General features: G+C 39.3%; 1 long non-coding RNA gene across 2 annotated transcripts; it reads left to right on the top strand.

Annotated features, from left to right (window-relative positions):
* Positions 1-6947: 6947 nt before the first annotated feature.
* LOC147615999 (uncharacterized) lies at positions 6948-9266 on the top strand. Of its 2 annotated transcripts, XR_015262594.1 has the most exons (4): positions 6948-7376; positions 7696-7834; positions 7948-8213; positions 8761-9266. It is a non-coding gene; the product is annotated as an uncharacterized LOC147615999 (long non-coding RNA). The 2 variants fall into 2 exon arrangements; XR_015262593.1 differs by having other exon boundaries at positions 7948-9266.
* Positions 9267-10094: the final 828 nt, after the last annotated feature.

Raw genomic sequence — 10094 nt, 5'->3', positions numbered from 1 at the left:
GAAGGTGGAGCTGAAGAATCTGGATAGCTTTGAGGAAGCTGTTAGAGTTGCTCGAGAGAAGAAGTGGAAGGTGAAGCGTCTGAGGTAGTTGGGAATACAAGAAGAGTCGAAGAAGTTTGTGAAGATGCCAAAGATTGAGAGTATGCATCCTGAAAGAGAAGCTGCTATTGTTCCTGACAACTTATTGATTTAAATGGAAAGAAGCATAAAAGAAGAGTGAATAAACTGCGATTAAAGAAATATTTTGCTTAGTTGATGTTAGCCTTGAAGGAAAAAGATCGGGAAGCTTATGATGCATGTTAGGAGGTTGTGGAGAGTACAGAGGAAGATCTGAATATCACATCTTTGTTTGTACAGCTCTGCTGGACATGAACATCTCAGCAAAAATAGGGGGTTGCTAAATATGTGTGGACAAAAATAAAGACCGATGATGTGTATATACTGTGCAGAATACTAAGAGCTTCAGGAATATGCAATCAGTTTTGGTCAATTCTGAGTCTCGGTTGAGATAAAATTAAATGTGCAGGAGAGAGAGAGTGTAGAGAGAGAAAATAAAAACTTTTTTGCACAAATTTTGTAAAGTTTTATGAGTTTTTAAGGTTACCTTGTGACATGGTTGGTGGGCTGACTGGGAGCCTATGTGCAATAGGAGCTTAATTTGGAGTGGGTGGTAGCCATACATGCCACCATGTGTCTGTTCTGCACACTTGGGAGACATGCAGGAAGCCAATTGTCAGTCTAGAAGGCTCAGGAAGTCTCCTTGAGTAGGTGCCCAGTTTTGAAGCCTACAGAGCTCATTTTGCAGTTTTGCGTGGAGATAGAGAGCCTGGAAGAGTTGTTTGAGAAGTTGTGAAGTGGTGGATGCAGAAGAGACCAGATAGAAAGCTTGCTACAGATGCCTGAAGAGCAAATTGCGAGCCTGAGTTACTGAAGTTGTTGAAAGGAGGCTGCAGGAAGCAAGGAAGAGCCAGGAAGTGCATTTTCATTGCGAAGGACAGTCAGATTCTGGAGATTCCAGTGAGGGCTTGAGAAGTAGACCGAGCTATTTCTGGGCCAAACAGAAGCCAAACAAGTGATCAAAAAGTAGGCGAGTTGTTTTTTTAGAGTTTTCTGGTGCCAAGGAACAGAAAAGAGATAGGCCAAGATGGAATTGAGACAATATAGGTTGCTGAAATCAGTCCTGGAGGATTTCAAGCTATTTTTTGGGTGTATTTTGACTGTATTTGCCACAGTTTTGAAGGATACAGTGTTCAAATTTTGTGTGAAATAGGGGAGAGGCTACAGGAGGAGGTTTTGGTCAGGGAACTTGCTGGAAATAGTGAAGGATACAGTGTTCAAATTTTGTGTGAAATAGGGGAGAGGCTACAGGAGGAGGTTTTGTGTGAAATAGGGGAGAGGCTACAGGAGGAGGTTTTGGTCAGGGAACTTGCTGGAAATAGTGAATTTCAGATCTGTTTTGAGTGTTTCAGTTTGTTGTATTTTTGCTGGAGGTGATACAAGCCTAGAGCAAGAGGAAAAGAGGTGTTTTCTGAATTGTTGAATAGTTGGCTGCAGCAAAACAGCAGTAGAAGGAGCTGAACTGGAAGAGTTTTGTGGAGTTTGTTTGCAGTTACATGAAATAAAAGTGGATTGTTTTAAGGCTGAATTGCCTGGCCGAGTTGTAGTAGCAAAGGAGACACAGTGTTTGTTAAGTTTTCTTGGAGGCTTTAATGCTGAAAATGATCTGAGGAATGTATTTGATCTTGGAGTTGGGACCACGGATTAATTCCATAGACCTTGGAGATGAAATCAATCCAATAGTAGTGTTTTCAGAAGTGCATGGTCATATTTGCTCTGTGATTTTGCATATCAGGGATGAGCAATGGATGAACTTCCAAATACTCCCTGCTCACATGCTCTCAGCTGGAGTACTTGTCTTTTGCATATCAGGGATGAGCAATGGATGAACTTCCAAATACTCCCTGCTCACATGCTCTCAGCTGGAGTACTTGTCTTTGAGACAATGTCTGACGAAGAATGTGAAGGATCTTTCCAGTAGACATCTGAGTAGTTGTTCTCAGTGTTTGTAAGGGTTTTTTTGGGGCTGTAATAGTTTGCTGTCCGAAAAATACAGTTTTGTAAATTTGAAGAAAAGCTTTGAGGATAGCCCACCTCTGATATGTATATTGTCTTGGAGTTTGGTCCGAATATCGAAGAACTGTACTTTGAAGATGGTTCTATATTTGAGGTTGTTTATTCTGAGAGTGATGCAGGGTACTGGTCAGTCATAGTTCATATCCTGAGGGGGAGTGGGCTGATTATGAATGGGTGTTAGATGATGATGGTTCTGAGGATGTGATAAATGTACAACTCTATAAAGATGAAGACTTGAATTGAAATAAAGTTTTGTACATACTCTTAGGTCTGGTGTTCTGGGTGTGTTGTATCAGTGTGTGGAAGTGTGACACCCTGTAAAGGCATATATAGCTATACCGCTTCCATGTCATCAACGTTTCGAGGAGCTTAAAGGTTTGAAAATACTGAAGTAATGGTGGATGCAAATTCGAACTTCAAAGCTAGTGTCACAAGTCGTCGAGGGGCTATTTGTCTTTTTTTTTGTAATTAAGATGGTTTTGTATCAAACCCATTATAAAATGATGGTTCCTTGTGAATGACCACTTGTGTTATGTCTTGTCGATGATTTAATTTATATCTTTATATAAATTTGGGGTTATTTACTGGTCACTTATGTTATAATCTGAAATGCCCAATGTTTAATTTTGAGGTCTATAAATATAGGACCTATCAGTTTGTAACATTAGTTTTGAAGTTCCTCTCTTTTAGCACTCATCTCTCTTTTAGCACTCATCTCTCCATTTCTAGCATTCGTCACTCCCTTACAGCATGGATCCAAACATGGCATACGAGAGGTTTCTCGAGTTCTTGAAGAGGACCGAGTGTCTTGACAGAGAGAAACTTTTCTTTATCTTCTCCCGCAAGATTGACTTTGGAATGACAATCCTCTTGGGCAGAAGAGGACTATCGGAGGTACTCTTGACTACATGGAGGAATACATGAGGCCTTGAATTGTCAAGCTACCATAGGAGGATAGTGATTGGGTGCCATGCAATCTCCTATGATATATCAACAAGAATGACACGAATGCCCTCAGGAGGTTGCAAAAATTCCAAGATATTGTGCTCCTTGATGGTCACTACAAGTAGATCACCAAGGAGGAGATGCTTGCACCTCAGAGGGGGAAGATTGGCCTTGATTTCGTCTCTTAGGTTGCCACCTTCATATACCTTTGTGGTGAGCAAGGCTCTGATGAAGAGGTAGAGGTGGAGGATGTCTCAATTGGAGGCATGGTACAAGGCAAGGAGGAGGATTATAAACCTGAGGTCCTCAACCAAATTGTTGAGGCCGTTATTTTCAAAGATCTCCTCCTCCAAATTGAGGCACCTCAATCTGGTGAAGCATCAGGAAGAGAAAAAAAGGTTGAACAATTTATATTCTTTACTGTTGGACATAGAGGAGGCTATAAAATGATACGATATGATAAATTAGAGGAGGATTGAGACTTTTAATGAGAAACTAGGAAGAAAAGACTTGAAGAAGGGAATGTTGGTCCTCAGATACAATAATCCTCTGGACACTACGTTTATAGTTAAGTGGGAAGGTCCTTTTATTATACATGAGGTATTTTCTAATGGGACATATCAATGTAGAACTTGGGAGGTCAGATGCATGTCAACAGAGTGATGGCCTAAGATTTAGGTCATATCATATAAGGGTTATGTGAAAGCAGAAAATAAAGTGTGAAACACTTCAAAGTATTTCACTGAAAGCTTGGGGCAATATGTGAGAGGAGCCCAAAGCTCAAAACAAACATGAAATGATGGAACATTAGTGTATATAAGGAGGATGATATGTAAGTGGCAAAAATTAATGTGTCATCATGAATGGATAAGAGCACATGTAGAAAGACCAAAACAGAAAGTGTATGGATGGTATCTATGTCATAGTTAATGAGAATTTGTGATATGGAGCTTGGTTTGAGTTGATCTATTTGTCTTTGTTGAGATAGTGCAACTGTGCATATATGTCTCATGTTCTAGGAGTCAAAGTCGTGTCATAATTAAAGCAGTCATCTTCCATTGAGAAGAAAACAGCCAAATAAGGTCAAAAGAGTGTTAGCTATACCAGCAATTGTGTACGTCTAGGGAGTCAGTTGATGAGATAAAATATATTTTTTGAACTTTTGCATTTAAGCGAAGTTATTCTGAGTTGAGTATGTCAATCAGAAAGCCGGGCAGGTTTGTGTGCATTTTGGATCAACTGTGACTTGATTGTGGTGAATTGGATGTCTATAAGGTTATATCTTGGTGTGGTTTGAGGGTTTAGAGGTCTTAGAGGATTCACAGTTAAGAAAACCTATTTCAGCTGAGTCAGTTTGTCAGTGGTCAACAATCAGAGGTTAGATCAGTTCATAGTCTCTTTGGTATCATATCTCCATGAAATTATGGTAGCCTAAGGGCTAGGAGGAATCAAAAAACATAAAAGAGAAAGTTCCTGATCCAGGTAGGGTTTCTGAGTTGTTTGGATTTGCTTCCGAAAGCAGAATTGGTAAGAGTAAAGACCAGTTGGATCAGTGTCAACAGAAGTTCCACAGAGCATAATCGGATGTTTAGCGTGGTTCTGGGGTAGAGAGATTGAGGCTAGCTAGACCATAAGGTTAGCTGGTGTACGAGAGGATTATAGAGGATCTAGGAGGACTCATTTTGGACTAGAGACAAAATGAGGATTTCGGAGGCTGTTTTTGTCATTTCTGAATCACCTGAGGTGAATTCACGTTAGCAAGGGAGTGTTGGAAAGTACTATTGAGTTCTAAAGTAAGGTTTTGAAGTGTGATGGTATTGACACTTGTTTGACATGGGCCTCATCATATAGTGTCTAATTCAGGTGAGAGCCAATATCTGATTTGACTGGGGTAGCTGGGAGAGATTTAGGTCAACTACTTGTCAACTAAAGTCAGCTGAGACATTTAGACTAAAGATCAGAGGTCTTGGTGATTTGATCTAATCGAGGAGGACACTTGGAGGTAACAACCAACTCTGATTGAAGATATAAAGGTGTTCATTTGTGTCAACCAGAGGTCATAGGGAAGAGTCTAAGTTGATTGGTGCCTTTAGAGTTGGGATCCTAGTGCCTCTTACATTTTATTCTTGTGCGTCTACTGGTGGTGTTATAGAAGCCATCACCTATAGCCACCACACAAGGTATTGCATTATTTACTTACTTTTACTTTTGATTTAATAAATGTAGGTAGTGGTGCTACTTTCTTTGAAGAAACCTCATCTACAAACTTGATATGACTTCTCAATGTAAACTACATGAGCAATAAACCTCATCTACAAACTCATATGACTTGTATAATGTAAATTACATATTGAGCAATAACTATTTTGCATGTGGCTCTTAAAATCAACAAATCATTTACTCATATATGAGAATATAAAAGTATGATTTTTTACAACCACCTAGTATGTGGATAAGGGTATGGGAATTTAAAAGGTTGCCTAGAAATCCACAAAACAAGGTGTGAAAGCTTATTCTAATTATATATCCAATACTTCAGAGATGCATGTTTTTGGTTCTCACAAAACATGTGGGGAGACCACGAACTTCTACTTGGTAAATTGCAATGTCTGTGTTATTGGAATGTGTTGCTTGCCCAAATGGCAACCCCCATGTCAAGAAGGTACAAAACCAGATTTCCATCATCTTGGACTGCAAGGTAGGTGTCGGACAAACATCCTGGGCCACTAGAACATTGTGTGGATGTAAACCATAGATTGTCTCCATTCCCATCATACACAGCAAAAGTTCCATCTAGGTTAAGGTGAGCAAAACAGTTAGAGCCTTTGATATAACAAGCATCACCATAAGCCCAAAGAGGCATTTTTAATCCATCATCATTGCTCTTATAGAGTACTAAATTGCAATATGCCTGCATGATTAAAAAGTACTTCTCACTAGGGAAATATATGAGGTTAGGGAAATCGGGAGTTCCAGATACCAATACATTGATGTCATAATTGGATGTGAAGAGAGCATAGTTATAGGGTGGGCAATCTTGTATGCTTGAATCACTTAAAAGTGTGGAAGAGTTGGATGTTTTATTGTTTAAACCATGGAGAGGAAACTTGTGCTGACTCCTAGAAGGAGGACAGACATTGGAGTATGCTTTATTCATAGTTGTGTATCTTATTGAACCTTTCAAGATGAGATACACCTGAAAATCAACATTAATTGGTTATTAATGAAAAATTTCCAAAGGAAAGACACACGTATCTGAGTACCTCAACAAGGGGGTACCACCTTTGAAAGTGCTGAGAACACATTTTGGACATGTTTTTTTTTTGAATTGTGCAGATGTGAAAATATGACCACCGAAAAGGGGGATACTTTTAAAAAATTTCCGCATGTACATATTCCTAATCACTCCCTTTGAGAACTATCTTGAAAGATTCCAAGCACTCATAAAAACTATTCAAATCAAGAAATTGCTATTATAATGTAAGCTTGTTTTGTCGGATGATAGAAGGTGGGGCAACACTTTTGAGTGAATTCGATTATAAGAGTGGATATCTAAGATTCATATTAGGGATCAAATGGGTCCCCCGAAAGTTTTTTTGGAAAGCATTAATTAATTAATGCTAAGCTTGCAACACAACCTTAGATACTTAGGCTTCGTGCTTCTTTGAGAGCATTCGCCTTCGCATTTGTTAATTAATGCTAAGCTTGCAACACAACCTTAGATACTTAGGCTTCGTGCTTCTTTGAGAGCATTCGCCTCCTCGATTGTTTGTGAGCGGGTATAAAAACAGCAAGCCGCGTACACATCAAGTCTAGTTAAATAATGTGAAAGAGAATTTGGGACCCATATTGAAGAGGTGATAGGCAATTGTAGTAAGAAGATGACAAGGAGCATCAAAGGAGTGGTAGACAGACGAGTAAGAGGTAGGAGGAGAAGGATGAGGAATTGGAGGTGGACAAAGAGATAGGACCTTAAAAACCCAAGGTTTCAATTAATTAATTAGACCCGTTAACTAGTTGAAAGGGGGCATATCATTTTGTACTATTGCTAATTAGGAGAAGAGGATTCTTTTCTTGGTACCTGTGATAACAGAGAGTTCGTCATGGCGATTTCGGTTATTGTCAGAAGGCCCTGCCGCTTCGTCTGTGTTGGGAGTTGCTGCTCCATCATCAGCTTGACCGATCCTTCCTCAAGCAGATTTTGATCAGTAGCCCCCTCTACAACTACCCCAAAACCGAATCCTTGTGCAATTTGATTTCGTACAACACCAAGCATGTTGTTGATGAATGCCTGAATTGTAAGTTCAAACTTGCTCAATTAATGCTTTTCTTGCTCCGTCTAATAAAACAATACAAATGTGAGCACAAGTTGCTCAATTGATGATCTTCTTATTACAAAGTAGTGAATGTGTGAGGATTGAAAGTGGGAATTTGTTTTCTGGTTTCCTCTGCGTTTTCTCATCATAATTCTGTTGGAAAGATCGAAAATTTTGGAATAAAATCGTTATTGTAGAAATAAATATAAGTAGCAGTCTGATTAGAGCTCTTACCTGCACGAGATCGTCGCCTATGATAGCGCCCACTCCTTGACCGAAGCATATTGTGCCCGTGTTGTAGAGGATGAAACGAGTGTGCAAGGGCAGACCCGCGGAAATCTCAGATATGGTGGCGCTGATGGGGCTGGGCGGGTAGTACTCGTCTACGTCGATGCCAGCAGTCGCCGTATCCAATATATCGTTTATGGCACACATAACAGGTCAGACTTCGATTCTCACATTGCATTATGATAATATCACTTCAATGCGTGTAGCTGCATTAAGAGACATTAATCGAAACATCATATGATGATCTGCTGCTTGCATTTAACAGAAAATATTGCAGATTGCAGCATTGCGTGACGGTCGCCTAGGTCGCCCCTGCCTGCCTGCCTGCCTTGCCGAGAGGTTACTGCATGGCCATGCAAGTCAAGAAGAAGCGTTGCAAGCAGCAAGACGACTAGTGGAGAACCACGCGTGGCCATGATACTAATTTGGTTTGAATTCAAGCTCAGCCTTTTAGCTATAAATACAGAAAGCACAGGTACCAAAGAACCAAGCACTAGAGTCCCTGCAGGAGGGTGTTCAAAAAAAACCCGGGTACAGTGTAATTTGCACCTTCAATTTTCAAATTTTAATTTCTTATTCCAAGAATGAAGGTATGCAAAACCTTCAAAAAAAATTTTACAAAAGGTTTGATACCTTTTAGTAAAAAAAGGAATAATCAAAATACCTTTCAAACTATAAGAGTCAAAGGTACTTCACCTTTATTAGTTGAAATAAAATATATATATATATACCATATTTTAATACTATATATATATATTATAAATATTAATACAAATCAAAAAAATTTAAACGTTATGTAATATTGAATCTAAACGTTTATTTTTAATAGTTATGGAATCTAAACGTTTTAAAATATTTATAAAATTACACTATAAATTTTTACCTCACGAGTCACAAATAAACTTCACCTTTATCCATTATCTTATCGCTCGAGTCCTCGACGCTTACAGTCCAGGACTCCAGTGGTCCACACTTAGCACCCCCCTCACTGCTCACTACATATAGTACATTTCCTTAAGACTCAAGAGTCAATGCTACCCGGTCTCACCGGTGCTTGACCCTCACTGTGCTGCCACAGTGCCAAGTTCGACTCTTACTCGTAACTTGCAACTTGCAACCGACTGTGCGAGTCCCGAGTTCGCAGAAGGGAAGGACAAAGGGGTCAGTGTTCTATCACCACGACCGGACCAAACACACGCTACCACTTCTCTTTTCGGGTATGCAAAAACTTTGAATCAGTAGTGTCTGTGTCTGTTATCGGTAACCGAGTAGTGAAAGGGAGGAGATTTGAGTGTGTGTGTGTGTGTGTGTTCGATAAGTGTGTGTGTAGGAGCAAATAGAGAGGGATTTACTCAAATTGTGTGTGTGTGTATAGCACAATAGTGTGCACTCTCTGTAGATGATTGTTGGGCTGCTAGCCCAGCAGCATAATAGAGAGGAAGGAAAAAGCCATGAATAGAAGGACCATCCAATTGCCCATCGAGAGAGAGAGAGAAAGTAGGCTATATATTGCAAAGAGATTAAGAGAAAGAATTAGCCGATTTCTGTGTGTTCGATAAGAGTGTGGGTAGGAGCGAATAATCTCCCTCAAATTGTATATATATATATTGTAATAGAGCGAATATAAATATTCGAATAGAGCAATCTCTGCAGAGAGAGGGAGAAAGAATCAGCCGATTTCTGTATATATATATATATATATATATATATATAGAGAGAGAGAGAGAGAGAGAGAGAGAATCGATAGGAGACGATTGAGAGGGAGAAGGATTCACATCAATCAATAACATGCTATAGGTTGTGCAGGATTGATATAGGTTGTGGCTCGGGTACAAAGTTCGAACGCTTTGCAAACCATTGATTGGCATCAAACTTTGTAGGATTAAGTTTGATTGGCATCAAACTTTGTAGGATTAAGGTCCAGTTAAATTTTGTTTAGCTTGCCTCTCTCCATCTCTTTTCTGGCTTGCATCTCTTCTCCATGTCTCTCATTCACAACTACTCAGCATCTTTTTTCTTTTAATTTTTAGATATGTTGAGACATACAACTTGACATGACTTGCCATTTCTTGGTTAAAAAATTAATTTACAAGGAACATATTATCGTAATAATACATTTCAAATATTTCAGATGGCTTTTATGCAATTCACACTACTCGGATTTGGAGGATTTAGTAAAGAAGTTGTGGTCACGAGATAAGAAGAAAAAAGGTAAAAGGTCAAGTAAAGAAATTGATGAAAAAATTATTGCCAATGATTTTACTGTAAGAGATTGATGAAAACGAGGCTACGCATAGAAAAAGAGCTAGGTTATCGTGGTGTGAAAATTGGAGAAGTGAATTTCATTGGCTGGAATTTGATAGAGAGAAAGCACGCATGTATTGTAAGGTTTGCATGGAGGATCCTAATTGC

This window comes from Cibotium barometz, chromosome 39, assembly GCF_041138505.1.
Source record: "Cibotium barometz isolate CiBa-2024 chromosome 39, ASM4113850v1, whole genome shotgun sequence".
NCBI classification, from domain to species: Eukaryota; Viridiplantae; Streptophyta; class Polypodiopsida; order Cyatheales; family Cibotiaceae; genus Cibotium; species Cibotium barometz.
Note: the sequence above shows the minus strand (reverse complement) of the source record. Positions and strands in the feature narration are given on the sequence as shown.